The 23,132-nt window shown below is 38.4% G+C and overlaps 1 protein-coding gene and 1 pseudogene across 1 annotated transcript in view; both read left to right on the top strand.

Moving 5' to 3' along the window:
* The window catches only part of NEK11 (NIMA related kinase 11), a 346,803-nt gene that overhangs the window by 170,688 nt on the left and 152,983 nt on the right, over nt 1-23,132 (top strand). The gene's annotated exons all lie outside the window — the stretch shown is intronic.
* On the top strand, nt 18,727-20,257 carry LOC143657773 (phosphoglycerate kinase 1 pseudogene; annotated as a pseudogene).

Consider the following 23,132-nt stretch of genomic DNA (forward strand, 5'->3'; position numbering starts at 1 on the left):
AATGTTCATTTTGACAAAATCCTGGTGATTCGTATGCATGTTAAAGTTTGAAAAACACTGATCTAGACTCGAAGACCAGTGAGAGCACAGACCATGTCTGTCTTATTATTTTATTCCCATTGATGGCTCAGAGTGGGTGCTTGGTAAATATTTATTGTATGAATGACTAAATTGAGGGAAAATTCCTATAAAGCATGCTAATGTTTTTTGGCATAAACGGCACTCATTTCTTACAGAGGTTAATTCAGTTTGGAAAACAGATAATAAGAAGTTGCCAGAAGAAGCTAATTGCCTGCCTTGGTGTTCTTTCATAATTTCTTCTTAAGGGGGATTGTAATCTAATCTCAATAGATGGGTGCCAGAAAGACAAAAAACAATGGAGGCATTTCAGACACTTGGGTATAGAAATCTTCCATATATGCTTTTTATTTTTTGTACATGGACAGGCACTGGGAATCGAACCCAGGTCTCTGGCATGCCACTGAGCCACCGTCATCCACCCCATATATGCTTTTGAGTCTCCTAGCCATCGCTTCTTTCTTGATAGCTTTATATTTAAATAATCTTTTATGCATGCCACCAACTGTGCACAAGTATGGTTTCCCTTTCTGCAATAACCATAGAGCAGTATTAACAATATTAATTTGCTAGAGTTGGCCACACCACCACGAGGTAATCCTCCCAAATTCCTTAGTGTATTTGCTGCCCCATAATTAATAGAAATAAAAGGGTTTATGACATTAGTCTTACATCACAGGCATTCCCTGTTTCTCTCAATTGTATCAGTTTAACCTTTACCCCATCACAGTACTTTACATATGAGAGCATAAGCAAATATTGGTTGTTGGATCACTCTTTATGTCTAAAAAACAGACTTGGTATAGGGCCTCCATGTGAAAATACTTTATAGTGGCTGTGTCTGGGAGGCAGACACCAAGTAAGTTAGAAATGTTAAAGATGCAACGAGGTTGATGTCTCTTGAAAAAAAGAGAGAAAAAAAAAAAGGAGTGGGATCAGAGTGAGCAGGGAGAACTTGCAGAATGCAGTTTAGGTCCTGGGAAAGGAGTGAGATAGGAAGGAGGATGGGGTCAGAAGAGCCTCAGACTGCACAGTAGCTCTGAGAAAGCCTCAGGCAGTCCAATGCGGAGCTTAAATTTCCCACAGAGGAATCTGCATTGGGTGGAAATGCCAGGCTTTTGTATCTCCCAACACTCAAATTCTACAAGATCCCTGCAATGCTGCACTTGGATGCTTTCAGCTCACTGGATACCTTGCAGCTAGTCGGTATGTTCTCGAGAGACCATGGATGCTACAGTGGTTACTTTGAGTCTCTCCATATGCTTATGGTGGATAACATAGTATTTAAATAAAGTCTATAATTCAGTACTTTCTTCTAGTTTAGAGTGACCTTACCTACATTATGTTCAAATTAATACTGGCTAAAGCTTTTGGAATATCCATAGATATTTCACAAAAGTCTATTTTTGTACTTGAAAGTGTTTTGGAACCACACTTTGGCTTTTATCCTACTTCTGCCATTTACCAGCTCTGTGAGCTGGGGTTGAAAAATGAATATTTTCATGCCTCAGTTTTCCGTGTGTATAATGGGAATAATAACACCCAGTTTGCAGGGGGTTAGTAAGGAATAGATAAGATGGCACACAATGAGCATAGCACAGAACATAAAACATAGAAAGTGTACAACAATCTTTTATTTAAATAAATGCAGTCACTGTCAAGTTCTAATATTTTCTTAAGTTCTACATAAAACCCTTTTAACTGGTGATGGGTAATATTTTCTTTTTTCATTTTTTACCATCTAGGAAACCATTTGATGCATAGTTCATAAGCACCTTTAGTATACAAATTATAAATAAAATTTGGAACAATATACTTTTATTTGCTATAGTTCTTACATTTATGAAAATATATAATTACTCAGGCTAATTAGCTGTCAAATCATGGGCTTATTATCTTCTTTATGAAGACTGTGGACGATGGCCAGAATCCAAGCCAAATCCCACAGAAGTGTAGCGGGATAGAATAGGGGTAATGCAGCAAATTGTGAAAGACTCTCCAATCTGTGCCAAGGAAACCATGTCTAAATGGGTATCCCCCGTTTTGGGGGGTCAGGGAGGCTGCCCGCCTACTCAGAAATAGAACCTGGGACAAAGTTCTTTCTTTACTAGGTGTTCCTTTGCTAGCCACCTATGAACTGGCTGCTAAACTTTCTAGTTCTTTTCTCTAATATCTTATAAATATATTTTGGCTAGGAGCAAAGGGTCAAGAATGTACATTAGTTTCCTATTATATTCTTGTTTGGGATTTAGACCAAACTTAGCAGATCAAAATATAGAGCTTGGTAGGCATATCTATGACTTTTGCGATAGACATACTCTTATAATGCATGCAGTTATTTTAATGGAACATTCTGCTTTGGATTTGTAATGAAATCAGGGTGCTGTTTTTATTTTTGTTTGTTTTTGTTTTCTGATGTACAAGGATTTGTTCTCTACTCTACCTTGGTTTTAGACCTACCTCCTGGTTTTAGGTAATTGTTCTGAATTCCTTCTATTATTTTCTCCTTCGGTTAGAATATAAAGAGATTTCAGCAGGTTGCTTTCCTGTAGCATAGATTGCTAACACAGAGAAAAGTCTGCTCATTCCAGTCCAGTGTTTGCCTCCCTTAGGATTGAACATGGAATTAGAATAATTGCAGATATGATTTCATGTGCATAGTTATATCATTTGATCTTACCACAAACCTAGTAAGCGATGCAGGTTGGATTTATAATTAAAGAAGGGCATACCTTAGAAGTGATATAGCAGTTGGTCTAAGACAGTATTATGCTCGCTACCATATCTTGTAAACAATTACAAGATTGTTTTCAGAAATTTCTGAAGCTTGAAAGAAATTTATTTACTTGAAAGAAAATAAAAAATAACTGGAGTAGATTCTAGGTCATCCTTATAATATCATTCTCACTCCTTTTCTTAAGCGGAAGAAGAAAGGGTGTGGTGTGGCTAGATGGTTGGGTGTCACATCTTGGGTCTGCCCATTGAGTGGTTTAGCCTGTGATATCATTCATCTAACCGAGATGGTGAAAGGTTTCGAGTGGCTGCTGTGAAGGCAGGCGGGCTGGGTGTGGCCCTCCACTTTGAAGGGGCTACATGTCGGTCTGACCCATGCCCAGGAATGAGCAGGCCTTACTTGGCCGAGGCAGGTTACCTCAAACACATGAGGCTGAGAAGGCTGCTTGGCTCCTCCAGATGACTTGGCTTATATGTGTTCTGAGTCCAAGCTTTCCAACTGGGCTACTTATCAGGATCATTTATGGAGATTTAAAAAATGCAAACACCTCAAGATGTTAATAATAATAGGGTAGTATATGGGAATTCTGTATTTTATGCATGATTTTTCTGTAAATTTATAACATCTCTAACAAAAATACCAAAACAAAAAAGCACCATGGTCTCTGTTCTCTGAGACTGATTTAGAAGGACTAGAGCAGTGGTTCTCAAACTATAATAAGCATCAGAATGGTCCAGAGGGCTTGTTAAAACACAGATTGCTGGGCCCAGTGGTTTGCTGGAGCGGCTACACTGACTCTCACAGCCTGTTATATGTATCTCTTTCTAACCTAGAGTTCAATGATAGCAGGTTGGGAGCTTGAAATCAGCCTTGATGACAGTATTTACACCAGGGAAATTGGCATATGCTACTAATCAGGGCTTCCTCCTCCCCTTCCTCCCCGAAAAGCCAGTTGTTGACTGCTTTTCAGCATGCCCCTGGCAGGGCTCTACTCCAAGAACTTCTGATTCATTAAGTCTGGGATGAAGCGCCAGATCGAAACTGTTGTGCACTCCAGAAAAGCCGTGTTCTTTAATCTGAGTTACTATTGTAAGGTGAGATCATTTTGATTAAGAAAAATGACCAAGAGAGTGATTCTAGTATATGAGTGGCCAGAGGGGGACTTCTACATTATATATGGAGGACTTGGATGAAAAAGGGGAGAAATTATGAGTGAGAGGATGGGGTGAGTTTATCTGCACCTAGGGTGGACTGCAGCACGCAGGCCAGAGCAGAAGCCGAGGGGGTGCCATGCTCACGCGTTCCCCTCCATCTCAGCTCTGCGGCTAGGAATTCTTGTGGGGAACCCAGAAGCCAGCAGACTTGGCTTACCTGTGCACAGAGTCCTTGCTGCCAGGGTGCAGTGCCTACTCCCCACCCCTCAGGTGGGCTGCTGTGGGTGCCTGGCTTTGGCTGAGACTGGGGGGCTCCTCTCGGGAGGAAGGGAGAACAAAGAGCTGAGCTGCTCTGAAATGGGCCAGCAAAAGAGACTCCCTGGGCCCTGCCACTTTGAACCTTCCACCATAGAGGCCCGGATTGCTCATGTCACATGGGAAGAGAGGCAGGATGAGGAGGTTAGCAGCACCGCCAGGCACTCCTAGGCTGGCTGTGGGCAGGGGTAGTTGAAAGACTCAGTCCAACAGGCCAAGGTCATTCCATGCAGGAGCCTGGGGACCATCAGACCCATCGTGCCCACAAGCAGGTTCTCTGCTGAGATGCACAGTGGGGTTGGCAGCTTTCAGCATGGGTGGAGACCCGTGGCTTCGACTGGATTTGTACCTGATCGGGTCCTGGCCCAGTCTACTGACTTAGTCCGGGCGAGGTGGAACTGAGGAGATGAGGTGGCCCCAAGTGCGCCATCTGCTGGGAAGATGCAGAAAGTTCAGTCTGACAAACTGCCTTTTTACATATTTTTGAGAAGATCTCTGATTAGGTTTGCACCTCCTGCCTGACATCCCAGCCTTGGCTTGGTAGGGAATTACTGACAAACCAAGAGCAAAAAGGAGCCTTTCAACACAAACCCAAGCAACTACAAAATCTTGGATGAATGAGGGAAATCAACTTTCAAATTAACCTTATCAAGATGATCAAATGCCTTGAAGGCAGGAGAAAATAAAAAAGCACATAAAGGTATGAGAAAATATGGCCCAGCCAAATGACCAAATTAAAACACTGGAGGAGACAGAGAATTTGGAACAACTAATCAAAGATGTCCATAAAAGTCTCCTAAATAAGTTCAATGAGTTGGCTAAAGATATAAAAGATATCAAGAAGATACTAGAAGAGCATAAAGAAGAATTTAAAAAATAGATAGAAAAATAGCAGACCTTACAGAAATGAAGGTTCTGCAGATAAATAAAAAATATACTAGAGACACAACAGCAGATTTGAAGAGGCAGAAGACTAAGCAGACTAGAAGACAGAAAAACTGAATTTGAATGCACAAAAGAACAAATAGCAAAAAGATGGAAAATTTTGAATTGGATCTCAGGGAAACGATGGACAACATGAAGCACACAAATATAAAAATCATTTGTGTCCCAGGAGGAGAGGAGAAGAGTAAAAGGCAAGGAACATTAGTTGAGGACAAAATTGGAGAAAACTTCCCAACCCTTTTAAAAGCCATAAATATGCAAATTAAAAATCCCAACAAACTCCAAATAGCATAAATCCAAATAGACCCACTCCAGGACACATACTAATCAGACTGTCAGATGCTGAAGAGAGGCAGAAAATCCTAAAAGCAGCAAGAGAAAAGCAATTCATCACATTCAAGGGAAGCCATATAAAATTAAGTTTAGACTACGCCACAGGCAACATGGAGGTGAGAAGGCAGTGGTATGATATATTTAATTTTCTGAAAGAGAAAGACTTCTGACCAAGAATTCTTTTCCTAGCAAACTTATCCTTCAAAACTGAGGGAGTTTTTAAAAATTTTTAGAAAAATTTAAAAATACTGAGAGAATTTGTTAACAAGAGGCTGACCCTGCATGAAATACTAAAGGGAGTACTGTCAACTGAACAAAAGGAGGAGAGAGAGGTCCAGAGGAGGGCACAGAATTGAAGAGTATTAGTAAGGACAGCTTAAAAGAGTAAAAAGAAAGAGAAGAAAAGTATATAGCGATCTGAGAAATAAAAACCAAAGAATAAGGCTGTAGATTCAAGAACTGCTTTTACAGTAATAACTTTGAATATTAATGGTCTGAGCTTACCAATTAAAAGAGGCATATTGGCAGAATGGATTGAAAAATGTGACCCAACTATATGCAGTTTACAAGAGACTCATCTTAGACCCTAGGATACAAATAGATTGAAAGTGAAAGGATGGAGAAATGTATTCTATACAAGCTGTAACCAGAAGAAAGTGGAGTAGCCATACTAATAGCAGACAAAATAGACCTTAAATGCAAACATGTCATAAGAGACAAAGAAGGACACTATATATTAATAAAAGGGACAATTCAAGAAGAAATAACAATCATAAATGTTTATGCACCAACCAAGGAGCTCCAAAGTTCAAGGCAAACATTGGCAAAACTGAAGGGAGAAATAGATGTTTCGACAATAATAGTGGGACACTTCAATACACCACTCTCTTCTATAGATACATCAACCTGACAGAGGATCAATAAGGAAATAGAGAACTTAATGTGATAAATGAACTAGAACAAATAGACAAATAGATCATTACACCCCAAAACACCAGTGTAAGGATATACATTCTTCTCTAGGGTTCATGGAAAGTTCTCCAGGGTAGATCATATACTGGGTTACAAAAGAGGTATTAACAAATTTTAAATGATTGAAATTATTCAAAATACATTCTCTAATCATAATGGAATGAAACTGGAAATCAATAACCATCAAAACCCAGAACTTTCACAAATATATGGAGGTTAAATAACATACACATAAACAATCAGCGGAACAAAGAAGCCAATGCAAGAGAAATCAGTAAATACCCGGAGATGAATGAAAATGAGAATCCAACTTATCAGAACTTATGGGTTGCTGCAAAGGCAGTGTTAAGAGGGAAATTTATTGCTCTCTAAGTGCCTATATTAAAAAAGAAGAAAGAGAAAGAATAGAGGACTTAACTGCTCATCTGAAGGAGCCAGAGAAAGAACAGCATACTAACCCCAAAGCAAGCAGAAGAGAAATAAAGATCAAAGCAGAGTTAAATGAATGGGAGAACAAAAGAACAATAGAAAGTATCAATAAAACCAAAAGTTATTCTTTCAGAAAATCAAATAAAATTGATGGATCCTTAGCTAGCTGACAACAACAAAAAAAGAGAGAGGATACAAATAAATAAAATCAGAAATGAGAGGGGATCATTACTTTGGACCCTGAAGAAATTAAAAAAAAAAATCATAAGAGGATACTATGAGCAACTATACACCAACAAACTAGACAACTTAGAAGAAATGGACAAAATCTTAGAATCACATGAAAAACCTACACTGACTCAAGAAAAAATAGAAGAACTCAACAAACCAATTATAAGTAAACAGAATCAATCAGTCATCAAAAACCTATAAAGAAAAGCCCAGGGCCAGAAGCTTTACAAGGGAATTTTACCAAACATTCCAAAAATAACTAGCATCATACCTGCTCAAATTCTTCCAAAAAACTGAGGAAAAAGGAATACTACCTCACTCATTTTATGAAGCTAGCATCATCTAATACCAAAACTGGATGAAGGTACTATAAGAAAGGAAAACTACAGGCCAATCTCCCTAATGAATATAGATACAGAAATTCTCAACAAAATACCTACAAATCGAATCCAATAACACATTGAAAGAATTATACACCATGACTAAGTGTGGGGCTTATTCCAGGCATATGAGGTGGTTCAACACAAGAAAATCAATTGATGTAATGCAATATATTAACAAGTCAAACGGGAAAAATTCACATGGTTATCTTGATTGATGATGAAAAAGCATTCAACAAAATTAAGCATCCTTTTCTGATAAAAACACTTTTCAAAAGGTAGGAATTGAAGGCAGCTTCCTCAGTATGGTAAAGAGCAATATGAAAAACCCAGGCAGCATCATAGTCAATGGTGAGAGACTGAAATCTTTTCCTCTCAGATTGGGAACAGACAAAGAAGCCCACTGTCTCCACTATAATTCAACATTGTGCTAGAAGTTCTAGCTAGAGCAATCAGGCAAGAAAAAGAAATAAAAGACGTCCAAATAGGAAAGAAAGTAGTGAAACATTCATTATTTGCAGACTACAAGATCCTATACTTTGAAAATCCTGAGAAATCTATGACAAAGCTACTTGAGCTAATAAATTCACCAAAGGGGTAGGATACAAGATTAATGTACAAAAATCATAATGTTTCTATACACAAGAAATGACCTGAGGATATAAGTAAGAAAAAAAATTACATTCAAAATAACAACTAAAAGTATCATGTATCTAGGAATAAACTTAAGCAAGGATGTAAAGGACCTGCACACCGAAAACCACAAAACATTGCTAAAAAAAAAATCAAAGAAGATCTAAATAGTTGGAAAGATATTACATGTTCATGGATGAGAAGGCTAAACATAGTTAAGATATCAATTCTACCCAAATTGATGTACAGATTCAATGCAATACCAATCAAAATTCCAATGACCTACTTTGTAGACTTGGAAAAACTACTTACAAAATTATTTGGAAGTGAAAGGGGCCCTGAATAGCCAAAAACAATAACAACAACAACAAAACAACTAAAAAAGAATGAAGTGGGAGGACTTACACTTTCTGATTTTAAAGAAAGCCATAGTGGTCAAAACAGAATGGCCTTGGCACAAAGATTGACATGTTGATCAGTGGAATTGAATTGAGAGTTTGGAAATAGACCCACAGATCTATAGTCAATTATCTTCAACAAGGACCCCAAATCTACTGAACTGAGACAAAATGGTCTTTTCAATAAATGGCACTGGAAAAACTGGTTCTCCATAGTCAAAGAAATGAAAGGGGACTCCTATCTCATTCCATATACAATGATTAACTCAAAATGGATCAAAGACCTAAATATAAGAACCTGTACCATAAAGCTTCTAGAAGAAAAATATAGGGAAACATATTCAAGACCTAGTGATAATTAGGTTGGATTTTATGGTGTGAATAAAGCTGTTTAAAAATGAACAGAGAGAAACAAGTGCTAGAGAAAATGCAAAGAAAGAGATGTACCTTTTCATTGTCATAGGAAAACTGAGAGATGCAGCCCCTTGGAGGGCAGTGTAGTGGTTAGGGGTGGGGTTGGCGTTTGATCCTGCAACCTTGTTGCTCAGTATACACCTGGAGTGTGGGATGGGAATGAACGTTTGCATACTAGTGTTTATGGTGGCAGTGTTCACAGTCCACAATGGATGGAGGTTGGCCTAAGAGTACAATGACTGAGAAAAAGAAGGAAGAACTATGGTGTCTACAACAATGGGCTACTGAGTGGCCACAAGAAGGAATGAAGTTGTGAGACATGCCACTGGGTGTATGAACCTTAAGGATTATATGTTGAATGAAATGTTAGAACAAATGACAAATATTATCATGCTTCAATCATGTGGACTAACTATATTATAAAAACTCAGTGAAATGAAGTCAAGAACATGGGTTATCAGGTTGGGGTCTATTGTAAAGGTTCCTAGATTATAAGCTCTTAGAATAGTCACATATATTCAAGAGTTGTAACTGTTATGTCTAAATTCTAAGATATTGAGCTGTTTGATTATAACCTGGTCGGTTCCAGAAATTTTAGGTATTTATGTGACAACTGAGACTCAGAGTTAGAGCTCTGAAGCTATGAAAGTCAGCCATACCCCATACGGGAACTGTTTAAAAAGTTGAAATAATGATAAGACTTTGAGTACGGATATGAATGAAACTGATCTGGATAGGACTAAGGGATGTCAGAATATGGGGTAAAGGATGATATTGTACATATTTTAAAACTTCAGTTTCTGTGTGAGACTAAAAGGAGAGTTGTTTATTTGGTGCAAAATTTATATTTTGGGTAGTACATTTCCTAATTTAACTTGTATGGTCAATTTAGTTGAACACCATAAGTACATGGAATCTTGAATAGGACATGAGATTTTGTTGGTTTGCCCAGGTTGGTGATTCCCCAATATATCCCAGAGTAATTTGGGCAGTGAATAAAGAAGTCTTTGCAAAGTCCTCTTGGGGGACTGGGTAGAAAGAAGGGAATATTCAACCTTCAATTTCTGATATTCTCACAAGCAGTGGGGACAACCAAATCAATAGGTCAAGCCCTAGCAGTGGGGACAACCAAATCAATAGGTCAAGCCCTCTATCTTGGCGTTCGCCCCTATGAAACTTATTCCTGCAAAGAATAGGCTAAGCCTACTTAAAATTAGGCCTAAGAGTCGACCCCAGAGAATTTTTTTGTTTCTCAGATGTGGCCTCTCTCTCTAAGCCAACTCAGCAGGTGAACTCACTGCCCTCCCTCCTACATGGGATATTTCTTCCAGGGGTGTAAAGTTCCCTGGCAATGTAGGACAGAAATCTAGGAGTGAGCAGGGACCTGACATCAAGGGATTGAGAAAGCCTTCTTGACCAAAAGGGAGAAAAGAGAAATGAGACAAAATGTGGCTGAGAGATTTCAAACAGAGTTGAGAAGTTATCTTGGGAGGTGATTCTTAAGCATTATATAGATATCCTTTTTTAGTTTATTGTATATGGGAGTGGCTGGAGGGAAATGCCTGAAACTGTTGAGCTGTATTCCAAATAGCCTTGATTCTTGAAGACGATTATATAAAGATACAACTTTTACTGTGTGACTGTGTGATTGTGAAAACCTTGTGTCAAGATGCTCCTTTTATCCAGGGTATGAATAGATGAGTAAAAAAATAAGAATTAAAAGAATAAATAAAGGGGAAGACAGGGTAAAAAATTGGGTAGGTGGAAATAGTAGTGGTCAATGAGAAGGAGGGGTAAGGGTTATGGTATGTATGAGTTTTGTCTTTTTTCTTTTTATTTCTTTTTCTGGAGTGATGCAAATGTTCTAAAAAATGCTCACGGTGATGAATACACCGCTATGTGTTGATATTGTGAGCCACTGATTGTACACCATGTATGGAATGTATGTGTGATTCTTTCTCAATAAAAACATTTTTTAAAAATAAGAAAAATCTAAATGTTAAATAAGTGACAAAATAATGAGTATTTTAAATTTTTGTCATCATACTTTTCTGCCTGGATATGTATTTTATTTATTTATTTATTTATTTTTTAAACTTTTTTTATTAATTAAAAAAATTAACAAACAAAACATTTAAATATCATTCCATTCTACATATACAATCAATAATTCTTAATATCATCACATAGTTGCATATTCATCATTTCTTAGTACATTTGCATCGATTTAGAAAAAGAAATAAAAAGAAAACAGAAAAAGAAATAAAATGATAATAGAGAAAAAAAACTATACGTACCATACCCCTTACTCCTCGCTTTCATTTACCACTATTCCATACTGAATTTATTTTAACATTTGTTCCCCCTATTATTTATTTTTATTCCATATGTTCTACTCTTCTGTTGATATAGTAGCTAAAAGGAGGATCAGACATAAGGTTTTCACATTCACAGAGTCTCATTGTGAAAGCTATATCATTGTTCAATCATCATCAAGAAACATGGCTACTGGAACACAGCACTACATTTTCAGGCAATTCCCTCCAGCCTCTCCACTACATCTTGAACAACAAGGTGATATCTACTTAATGTGTAAGAATAACCTCCAGGATAACCTCTCGACTCTGTTTGGAATCTCTCAGCCATTGACACTTTGTCTCATTTTACTCTTCCCCCTTTTGGTAGAGAAGGTTCTCTCAATCCCTTGATGTTAATTCTCAGCTCATTCTAGGGTTCTTCTCAGTCCTTTAATGCTGAATCTCAGCTCATTCCAGGATCTTTGTCCCACATTGCCAGGAAGGTCCACACCCCTGGAAGTCATGTCCCATGCAGAGACGGGGAGGGTGGTGAGACTGCTCATCATATTGGCTGGAGAGAGAGGCCACATCTGAGCAACAAAAGAGGCTCTCTTGGGGGTGACTCTTAGGCCTAAATTTTAAGTAGACTTGACCTATCTTTTGTGGGGTTAAGTTTCATGTGAACAAACCCCAAGCCTGGGGGCTCAGCCTATAGCTTTGGTTGTCCACACTGCTTGTGAGAATATCAAGAATTCAACTTGGGGAAGTTGAATTTCTCCCCACTATCACCAATCCCCGAAGAGGGGTTGCAAATACTTTTCCAGTCACTGATCAAATCATTCTGGGATTCATCGGGGGATCACTCTGGACAAACCAACAAAATCTTATGTGCTACCTGAGATTCCAAGTACTTGTGACATTCAATCAAACTATCTACATGAGTTATATTAGGAAATGCTCTAGTCAAAATCTAAATTTTTTAACAAATAAACATTTTTTGCTTTAGTCTCACACAAAAGGTGACATTTTAAAGTATTAATTATCATCTATTTTCAGCACCCTGCAGTAATGACATTCCTTTGTTCTTCCTCATGTCAAAACATTTTTAAAATTTGTACATTGTACATTTCACTATTATTATACACTCTAGGCATTCCTAGATTATACCATCTCGATCTTTAACATCTATCTTTCTTTCTGATTTCATTTATGTCCCCATCCCTCCTCCCTCTATCATTCTCATGTGCAGCTTCATTCAGTGTTTTAACATAATTACATTACAGTTAGGTAGTATTGTGCTGTCCATTTCTGAGTTTTTGTATCCAGTCCTGTTGCACAGTCTGTATCCCTTCAGCTCCAATTACCCACTATCTTACCCTATTTCTATCTCCTGATGGTCTCTGTTACCAATGACACTTTCCAAGTTTATTCACTAATGTCGGTTCATATCAGCGAGACCATACAGTATTTGTCCTTTAGTTTTTGGCTAGTCTCACTCAGCATAATGTTCTCTAGGTCCATCCATGTTGTTACATACTTCATAAGTTTATTCTGTCTTACAGATGCATAATATTCCATCGTATGTATATACCACAGTTTGTTTAGTCACTCGTCTGTTGATGGACATTTTGGCTCTTTCCATCTCCTTGCAGTTGTAAACAATGCTGCTATAAACATTGGTGTGCAAATATCCGTTTGTGTCTTTGCCCTTAAGTCCTCTGAGTAGATACCTAGCAATAGTTTTGCTGGGTCATATGGCAATTCTATATTCAGCTTTTTGAGGAACCGCCAAACTGCCTTCCACAGTGGTTGTACCATTTGTCATTCCCACCAACAGGGGATAAGTGTGCCTCTTTCTCCAAATCCTCTCCAGCACTTGTCATTTTTCTGTTTTATTGATAATGGCCATTCTGGTGGGTGTGAGATGATATCTCATTGTGGTTTTGATTTGCATTTCTCTAATGGCCAGGGACATTGAGCATCTCTTCATGTGCCTTTTGGCCATTTGTATTTCCTCTTCTGAGAGGTGTCTGTTCAAGTCTTTTTCCCATTTTTTAATTGGATTGGCTGTCTTTTTGTTGTTGAGTTGAACAATCTCTTTATAAATCCTGGATACTAGACCTTTATCTGATAAGTCGTTTCCAAATATTGTCTCCCATTGTGTAGGCTGTCTTTTTACTTTCTTGATGAAGTTCTTTGATGCACAAAAGTGTTTAATTTTGAGGAGCTCCCATTTATTTCTTTCTTTCTTCAGTGCTCTTGCTTTAGGTGTAAGGTCCATAAAACCGCCTCCAATTATAAGATTCATAAGATATCTCCCTACATTTTCCTCTACCTGTTTTATGGTCTTCGAGCTAATGTTTAGATCTTTGATCCATTTTGAGCTAACTTTTGTATAGGGTGTGAGATACGGGTCCTCTTTCATTCTTTTGCATATAGATATCCAGTTCTCTAGGCACCATTTATTGAAGAGACTGTTCTGTCCCAAATGAGTTGGCTTGACTACCTTATCAAATGTCCATAGATGAGAGGGTCTATATTTGAGCACTCTATTCGATTCCATTGGTCGATATATCTATCTTTATGCCAATACCATGCTGTTTTGACCACTGTGGCTTCATAATATGCCTTAAAGTCAGGCAGTGTGAGACTTCCAGCTTCGTTTTTTTACCTCAAGATACTTTTAGCAATTCGGGGCACCCTGCCCTTCCAGATAAATTTGCTTATTGGTTTTTCTATTTCTGAAAAGTAAGTTGTTGGGATTTTGATTGGTATTGTGTTGAATCTGTAAATCAATTTAGGTAGAATTGACATCTTAACTATATTTAATCTTCCAATCCATGAATATGGTATGCCCTTCCATCTATTTAGGTCTTCTGTGATTTCTTTTAACAATTTCTTGTAGTTTTCTTTGTATAGGTCTTTTGTCTCTTTAGTTAAATTTATTCCAAGTATTTTATTCTTTTAGTTGCAATTGTAAATGGAATTAGTTTCTTGATTTCCCCCTCAGCTTGTTCATTGCTGCTGTATAGAAACACTACAGATTTTTGAATGTTGATCTTGTAACCTGCCACTTTGCTGTACTTGTTTATTAGCTCTAGTAGTTTTGCTGTGGATTTTTCAGGGTTTTCGACGTATAGTATCATATCATCTGCAAACAGTGATAGTTTTACTTCTTCCTTTCCAATTTTGATGCCTTGTATTTCTTTTTCTTGCCTAATTGCTCTGGCTAGAACTTTCAACACGATGTTGAATAACAGTAGTGATAGTGGACATCCTTGTCTTGTTCCTATTCTAAGGGGGAGAGTTTTCAATTTTTCCCCATTGAGGATGATATTAGCTGTGCGTTTTTCATATATTCCCTTTATCATTTTAAGGAAATTCCTTTGTATTCCTATCCTTTGAAGTGTTTTCGACAGGAAAAGATGTTGAATCTTGTTAAATGCCTTTTCTGCATCAATTGAGATGATCATGTGATTTTTCTGCTTTGATTTGTTGATATGGTATATTACATTAATTGATTTTCTTATGTTGAACCATCCTTGCATACCTGGGATGAATCCTACTTGGTCATGATGTATAATTCTTTTAATATGTTGCTGGATTCGATTTGCTAGCATTTTGTTGAGGATTTTTGCATCCATATTCATTAGAGAGATTGGTCTGTAGTTTCCTTTTTTTGTAATATCTTTGCCTGGTTTCGGTATGAGGGTGATGTTGGCTTCATAGAATGAATTAGGTAGCTTTCCCTCCACTTCAATTTTTTTGAAGAGTTTGAGCAGGGTTGGTACTAATTCTTTCTGGAATGTTTGGTAGAATTTACATGTGAAGCCATCTGGTCCTGGACTTTTCTTTTTGGGAAGCTTTTGAATGACTGATTCAATTTCTTTACTTGTGATTGGTTTGTTGAGGTCATCTATTTCTTCTTGAGTCAAAGTTGGTTGTTCATGCCTTTCTAGGAATTTATCCATTTCATCTACATTGTTGTATTTATTAGCATAAAGTTGTTCATAGTATCCTGTTATTACCTCCTTTATTTCTGTGAGGCCAGTGATTATGTCTCCTCTTCCATTTCTGATCTTATTTATTTGCATCCTCTCTCTTCTTCTTTTTGTCAGTCTTGCTAAGGGCCCATCAATCTTATTGATTTTCTCATAGAACCAACTTTTGGTCTTATTGATTTTCTCTATCGTTTTCATGTTCTCAATTTCATTTATTTCTGCTCTAATCTTTGTTATTTCTTTCCTTTTGCTTGCTTTGGGGTTAGTTTGCTGTTCTTTCTCCAGTTCTTCCAAGTGGACAGTTAATTCCCGAATTTTTGCTCTTTCTTCTTTTTTGATATAGGCATTTAGGGCAATAAATTTCCCTCTTAGCACTGCCTTTGCTGCATCCCATCAGTTTTGATATGTTGTGTTTTCATTTTCATTCGCCTCGAGATATTTACTGATTTCTCTTGTAATTTCTTCCTTGACCCACTGGTTGTTTAAGAGTGTGTTGTTGAGCCTCCACGTATTTGTGAATTTTCTGGCACTCTGCCTATTATTGATTTCCAACTTCATTCCTTTATGATCCGAGAAAGCGTTGTGTATGATTTCAATCTTTTTAAATTTGTTGAGACTTGCTTTGTGACCCAGCATATGGTCTATCTTTGAGAATGATCCATGAGCACTTGAGAAAAAGATGTATCCTGCTGTTGTGGGGTGTAATGTCCTATAAATGTCTGTTAAGCCTAGCTCATTTATTGTAATGTTCAAATTCTCTGTTTCTTTATTGATCCTCTGTCTAGATGTTCTGTCCATTGATGAGAGTAGAGAATTGAAGTCTCCAACTATTATAATAGATGTGTCTATTTCCCTTTTCAGTATTTGCAGTGTATGCCTCACGTATTTTGGGGCATTCTGGTTTGGTGCATAAATATTTATGATTGTTATGTCTTCTTGTTGAATTGTTCCTTTTATTAGTAGATAGTATCCTTCTTTATCTCTTTTAACTGTTTTACATTTGAAGTCTAATTTGTTGGATATTAGTATAGCTACTCCTGTTCTTTTCTGGTTGTTATTTGCATGAAATATCTTTTCCCCACCTTTCACTTTCAAGCTATGTTTATCTTTGGGTCTAAGATGTGTTTCCTGTAGACAACATATAGAAGGATCCTGTTTTTTAATCCATTCTGCCAGTCTATGTCTTTTGATTGGGGAGTTCAGTCCATTAACATTTAGTGTTATTACTGTTTCAGTAGTACTTTCCTCTACCATTTTGCCTTTTTTATTTTATATATCATATCTAATTTTCCTTCTTTCTACACTCTTCTCCACACCTCTCTCTTCTGTCTTTTCGTATCTGTCTCTAGTGCTCCCTTTAGTATTTCTTGCAGAGCTGGTCTCTTGGTCACAAATTCTCTCAGTGACTTTTTGTCTGAAAATATTTTCATTTCTACCTCATTTTTGAAGGACAATTTTGTTGGATATAGAATTCTTGGTTGGCAATTTTTCTCTTTTAGTAATTTAAATATATCATCCCACTGTCTTCTTGCCTCCATGGTTTCTGCTGAGAAATCTACACATAGTCTTATTGGGTTTCCCTTGTATGGGATGGATTGCTTTTCTCTTGCTGCTTTCAAGATCCTCTCTTTCTCTTTGACCTCTGACATTCTGACTAGTAAGTGTGTTGGAGAACATCTATTTGGATCTGTTCTCTTTGGGGTGCATTGCACTTCTTGGATCTGTAATTTTAGATCTTTTGTAAGAGTTGGGAAATTTTCGGTGATAATTTCTTCCATTAGTTTTTCTCCTCCTTTTCCCTTCTCTTCTCCTTCCGGGACACCCACAACACATATATTTGTGTGCTTCATATTATCATTCAATTCCCTGACCCCTGCTCATATTTTTCCATTCTTTTCCCTATAGTTTCTGTTTCTTTTTGGATTTCAGTTGTTCCATCCTCCAGTTCACTGATTCTAACCTCTGTCTCTTGAAATCTACCATTGTAGGTTTCCATTGTTTTTTTCATCTGTTCTTTCATTCCCATAAGTTCTGTGATTTATTTTTTCAGACTTTCCATTTCTTCTTTTTGTTCATTCCTTGCCTTCTTCATGTCCTCCCTCAATTCATTGATTTGGTTTTTGATGAGGTTTTCCATTTCTGTTCGTATATTCAGAATTAGTTGTTTCAGCTCCTGTATCTCATTTGAACTATTGGTTTGTTCCTTTGACTGGGCCATATCTTCAATTTTCCTGGTGTGATTTGTTATTTTTTGCTGGTGTCTGGACATTTAATTACCTTAATTAGTTTATTCTGGAGATTGCTTTCACTTATTTTACTTAGGGTTTTCTTGCTAGATGAGTTTGTTGTCTATCTGTTCTTTGACCTTCAGTTCAGCTTTTTCTGGGCCTCTAGCTTAAGTTTTGTTTAACAGAGGGTAATTTTTCAGTTCCTGTTTTCTTGTTTCTTGTCCTGCTTTTAAGGTACCTTTTCTCTCCCCACCCTTAGGAGGGTCTACATAGGTATTACAGACTCCAACTGGGTTTTCCCGGACTAAACTGGCCTCCTTTCGGGGGGAAGGAGTCACCTGCATCAGTTTTCCCTGAGAGTGAGACCCATCAGGTTGAAAGACTTTCCTGTGACGTCTCTGGGCTCTGTTTTTCTTATCCTGCCCAATATGTGGCGCTTGTCTGTCTGCAGGTCCCACCAGCAAAAGATGTTGTGGCTCCTTTAACTTTGGAAGGCTCTCCCTGCTGGGGGTGTGGTGTAGACAGAGGAAAGGTTGTAGGCTGGTTTTAATGGCTTCAAATTGCCAAGCCCTGGGGTCTGAATTCCTTGAGAGAGGGATTCCACCTAAATTGGGCTTCACCTCTCCCCTGGGAAAGGCCCAGGCGGGAGATAGCCCTGAAAGCAGCCTGTTTCTGCGTATCCCTGGGGCAGTTGCAGCCTGTGTAATCCTGCCACTGAATCCAGAAGTAGCCAAGCCTCCATAGAAACAGCCACAAAAGCCTCTGTTTCGTCCCCTTTCCTCTTTTTCGGTAAGCCCAATAGACGACCTCCGCCTTGACCAGTTTTGCCTGAGCTGGGCGCCTATTTTTAGTAGCCCAAATTTGTTTATTAATGCCACAATTGGTGTTTGGTTGGACTCAGTCCCTGCTACTGTTAGAGTCTCTTTCCTTTCCCTCTGGGAAGCTGCCTGTTGGGGAGGGGTGCTGAGCGCCGGCCTCTGCGGCTTGGAGAACTCACTATTCCGGAGACTGGCAGCTGGTCCAGCTGGTCCAGACTGGGGTATGCTGTGTGTCCGGTCACTATCGTGGCTCCAGGAGCTGTTCTGCACTGTTTCTGGTTATTTAGTAGTTGTTCTGGAGGACGAACTAAAACGCGCACATTACTAAGCTGCCATCTTGGCCCCTCCCAACACCCGAGTCCCTGGATGTATATTTTTAAAAGTCTTTGTTATGCCTGGTTGGTGTGCTGTGCTTGGCACTCTGCACATCTGGTGAGTGTACAATGGAAGCTATCATTGTCAGAGCTCTGAGCCTCTCACCCCCACTGTATTATCAAGATATCTCTTTCCAACAAGCTGACCCTGGATAAACTGGACATGAAGGGGAAGCGAGTCATCATGGAAGTAGACTTAAATGTTCCTATGAAGAACAAACAGTACAAACAACCAAAGAATCCAAGCTGGTTTCCCAAGCATCCAGTACTACTTGGACAATAGAGCCAAGTCAGCCATTCTCATGAACCACCTGGGCTGGCCTGATGGTGTCCCCATGCCTGACAATTACTCCTTGTAGCCAGTTACTGAAGAATTCAGATCTGTGCTGGGCAAGAATGTTCTATTCTTGAAGAACTGTGTGGGTCTAGAAGTAGAGAAAGTTTGTGCTAACCCAGCTGCTGATTCTGTGATCCTACTGGAGAACCTCCATTTTCATGTTGAGGAAGAAGAGAAGGGAAAATATACTTCTGGCAACAAGGTTAAAGCAGAACCAGCCAAAACAGAAGCTTTCCAGTCTTCACTTTCCAAGCTAGAGGATGTCTATGTCAACGATGCTTTTGGCACTGCTCACCAAGCCCACAGCTCCATGGTGGGAGTGAATCTGGCCCAGAAGGCTGGTGGTTTCTTGATGAGAAGGAGCTGAAGTACTTTGCCAAGGCCTTAGAGAGTCTAGAGCGACCTTGCCTATTCTGGGTAGAGCTAAAGTTACAGACAAGATTCAGCAGGTCAGTAATATGCTGGACAAAGTCAATGAGATGATTATTGGTGGTGGAATGGCTTTTCCCTTCCTCGAGGATCTCAACAACATGAAGATTGGTACTTCCCTGTTTGATGAAGAGAGAACCAAGATTGTCAAAGATCTAATGTCCAAAGCTGAGAAGAATGGTGTGAAGATTATCTTGCCTGTTGACTTTGTCACTGCTGACAACTTTGATGAGCATGCCAAGACTGGTCAAGTGAACTCTGGTGGTGGCCTCTGGATACCTACTGGCTGGATGGGCTTGGACTGTGGTCCTGAGAGCAGCAAGAAGTATGCTGAGGCTGTCATAAGGGCTAAGCAAATTGTGTGGAATGGACCAGTAAGGGTATTTGAATGGGAAGCTTTTGCCCGAGGAACCAAAGCCCTCATGGATGAGGTGGTGAAAGCCACTTCCAGGGGCTGCATCACTGTCATAGGTGGTTGAGATACTGCCACTTGCTGTGCCAAATGGAACACAGAGGATAAAGTCAGCCATGTCAGCACTGGGGGGTGGTGCCAGTCTAGAGTTCCTGGAAAGTAAAGTCCTTCCTGGGGCAGATGCCTTCAGCAGTGTTTAGTGCTTTTCTGACTTTTGCTTCCTGTGCATATCCCTTAAGTCAACTTAGTATTTTCTGCTTTGCTGTTTGGCTTTAGCTACCATCTGCCCCCACATCATGCATGGTTCAGCTTGTGGCCAAGAGACACATCAGGAACCCTTGAACAACTGCACAGTGTCTCAGCTCATCTTTACTGCACACTGGATTTACCTACCTTCTTCACAATCCCATTTGAATTTCTAAGTGGCTAAACCATTGTAGCTTTCTAGATTGTGTATATTTATATTGTGCCTGCTAAAAGAAAGTGAGTCATGTTAGCTTAGTTCTCTTTTTGTAGTTTATTCTGATTAACTTTGTGACCATTTCACTGCTCTGCATGGAAACAAGATAAAATTCCATTTGCAGGCAAAAAGGGGGACAAAGTTGATGATCTATAAATACACAATAGCAGTATCTATTAAAAAAAAATCTGTTCCAATATAAAACTTCTTCCATTGCAAAAAAATTAAAAAAAAAAAAGACTTAATGATGAGAGGTAGCTTCTTAGACCTTTTACCCGAGGCACAAGCAACAGAAGACAAAATAGGGAAATGGAAACTCCTAAAGTTCAGATGCATCTCTACCTCAAAGGACTTTGTCAAAAAAGGTGAAGGGGTACCCAGTTCAATGGGAGAAAATATTTGGAAACCATACATTGGATAAAGGTTTAATATCCAGTATATATAAAGAAATCATACAAGTCAACAATAAACAACCCAATTATAAAATGGGCAAAAGATATGAGTAAACATTTTTTCAAAGAGGAAATACAGGTGGCCAAAAAAGCACATGAAAAGACATTCATCTTTAGCTATAAGGGAAAGGCAAATCAAAACCACAATGAGATACTATCTCACATCTATAAGAATGGCTGCCACTAACAAACAGGTAATTACAAGTGTAGAAGAAAATGTGGAGAAGTTGGAACACTTATGCACTCACTGTTGGTGGGAATGTATAATCGTACAGCCACTGTGGAAGACAGTTTGGTGGTTCCCTAGAAAACTAAATATCAAGTTTTCCTCCTGGCAATACCACTGCTTGGTATATGCCCAGAGATACTGAAAGCAGTGTCATGAACTGACATTTGCACACCGATGTTCATAGTGGCATTATTCACAATTGCTAAAAGATGGAAACAACCCAAGTGTCCATTAACAAGAAGAGTGGATAAACAAAATGTGGCATATATGTACAATGTAGTATTATGCAGCAGTAAGAAGAAATAAGGTCCGGAAGTGTATGATAACATGGATGAAACTTGAGGACATAATACTGAGCCAAATAAGTCAGACACCAAAGGATAAATACTGTATGATTTCACTAATATGACCCACCTCAAAAATGGAAACTCAGATTCTTAAAATATAGAATATAGGGGGCCAAAGAAACAGACAGGAGCTAGAGAAGGGGGAATGGTTACCTGATATTTACAGACTAGTTAACGAGATTGAACTTAAAATATGAGAATGGATAGAACTGATGTAGTTCATTAGTAGGTTTCCGAGTTATAATGCCATATTGAAGATGAATATGACTGAAAGAAACTGTTTAGAGCCATGTACCTCACCAATTAGCACTGCACATATAAATACATTTTTGCATGAACTACTTCAAAAGTATGACACTTGTACAAAGAGTTAATAATAGAAGGGTATATGGAAAAACCACTTATTGCATGCTATGGTCTGTGTTTAATAGGAATACATTACTGGAACCACAACAATACTGGGGTAAATAATTGGGGGTGGGGGTGGAAAGAGTTAAGGGGAGTTTTGGATTTTCTCTTTGGTGTGGATATGTCTATCTGTTATTTTTCTCTTTGGAATAATGAAAATTGTCTAAAATTGAGTGTGACAATGATTAAGGATAGTGTGAAACATTGTTGATTTTGGATAGAATGTATTCTATATGTATATATCTCAACAAAATCTACAAGTTCCAAATGAATAAATAAGTAAATTCAAGTGCTAGAAAAATATGGAAGGAGAGGTATACCTATTCAGTGTTGGTAGGGTAGCAGAAAGGGGCAGCCCCTCTGGAGGGTAAGGTAGTATATCCACAGGAGGCTAAATATAGGGTTGCCATATGATTAGGTATTTCTGTTACACTAAAGAACTGAAAGCAGGAACATGAATAGACATTTGCACACTGATGTTTATGGCGACATTATTCATAATACCCAATGGATGGAAATGGCCGAAGGGAACATCGATTGAGAAGTAGAAGGGTGAACTATGGTGTGTACATAAGATCGAATATTAATAATATGCAGCCACCGAAAGAAATGAAGTTGTGAGGCATGCAACAAGGAGAATGACCCTTGAAGACTTATGTTGAGTGAAATAAGACAAAAACAAAAGAGTAAATATTGTATAGTCTCTTTTAGAAAGTGCTTATAAGAAAATTGGGGCCTAGATTATAAGTTCTTATACAAGTCACACTTATTCCTGAGCTTTAAGCATTTTTTCTTAATTCTGAGTTTCTGTGCTAATTCTGAGATTCTGTCCAATAAGTGTATAACCTGGCATTTTCCTGGAACTTTAGGTACCTGTGAGACACCTAAGACTCAGAGCTGGAGTTCTGCAGCTCTGAAAGTCAGCATTCCCACATACAGTAGCTGTTAAAGAAGCCACAAAAGAGATAAGCCTTCAGTTAGAGAGAAGAGTGAAGCCAATCTGGTTGGGACTAAGATAAATCAAAATACAGGGTAAAAGGATAATATTGTCTGTATTTTAGAACTTCACCTACCATATGAGACCAAAGAAAGAGAGGTTTACTTAGTCCAAGACCTAAATTTTCTGTAGCACACAATTTAACTTAACCTGGCCAGTTCATCTAAACAACCTAAACACATTGACTGTACAATTGGGAATGAAGTCTTGCTATTTTGTATAGCTTAACATAATACCCAGATACATTCCAGAGTTTGCTGGGCAAATAATTTAAAAGTATTGGTAAAGTCCCTTGAGAGATTGGAGAAAAAATATGGAAATATTAAA

This window comes from Tamandua tetradactyla, chromosome 15 (genome assembly GCF_023851605.1).
Source record: "Tamandua tetradactyla isolate mTamTet1 chromosome 15, mTamTet1.pri, whole genome shotgun sequence".
Taxonomy (NCBI): domain Eukaryota; kingdom Metazoa; phylum Chordata; class Mammalia; order Pilosa; family Myrmecophagidae; genus Tamandua; species Tamandua tetradactyla.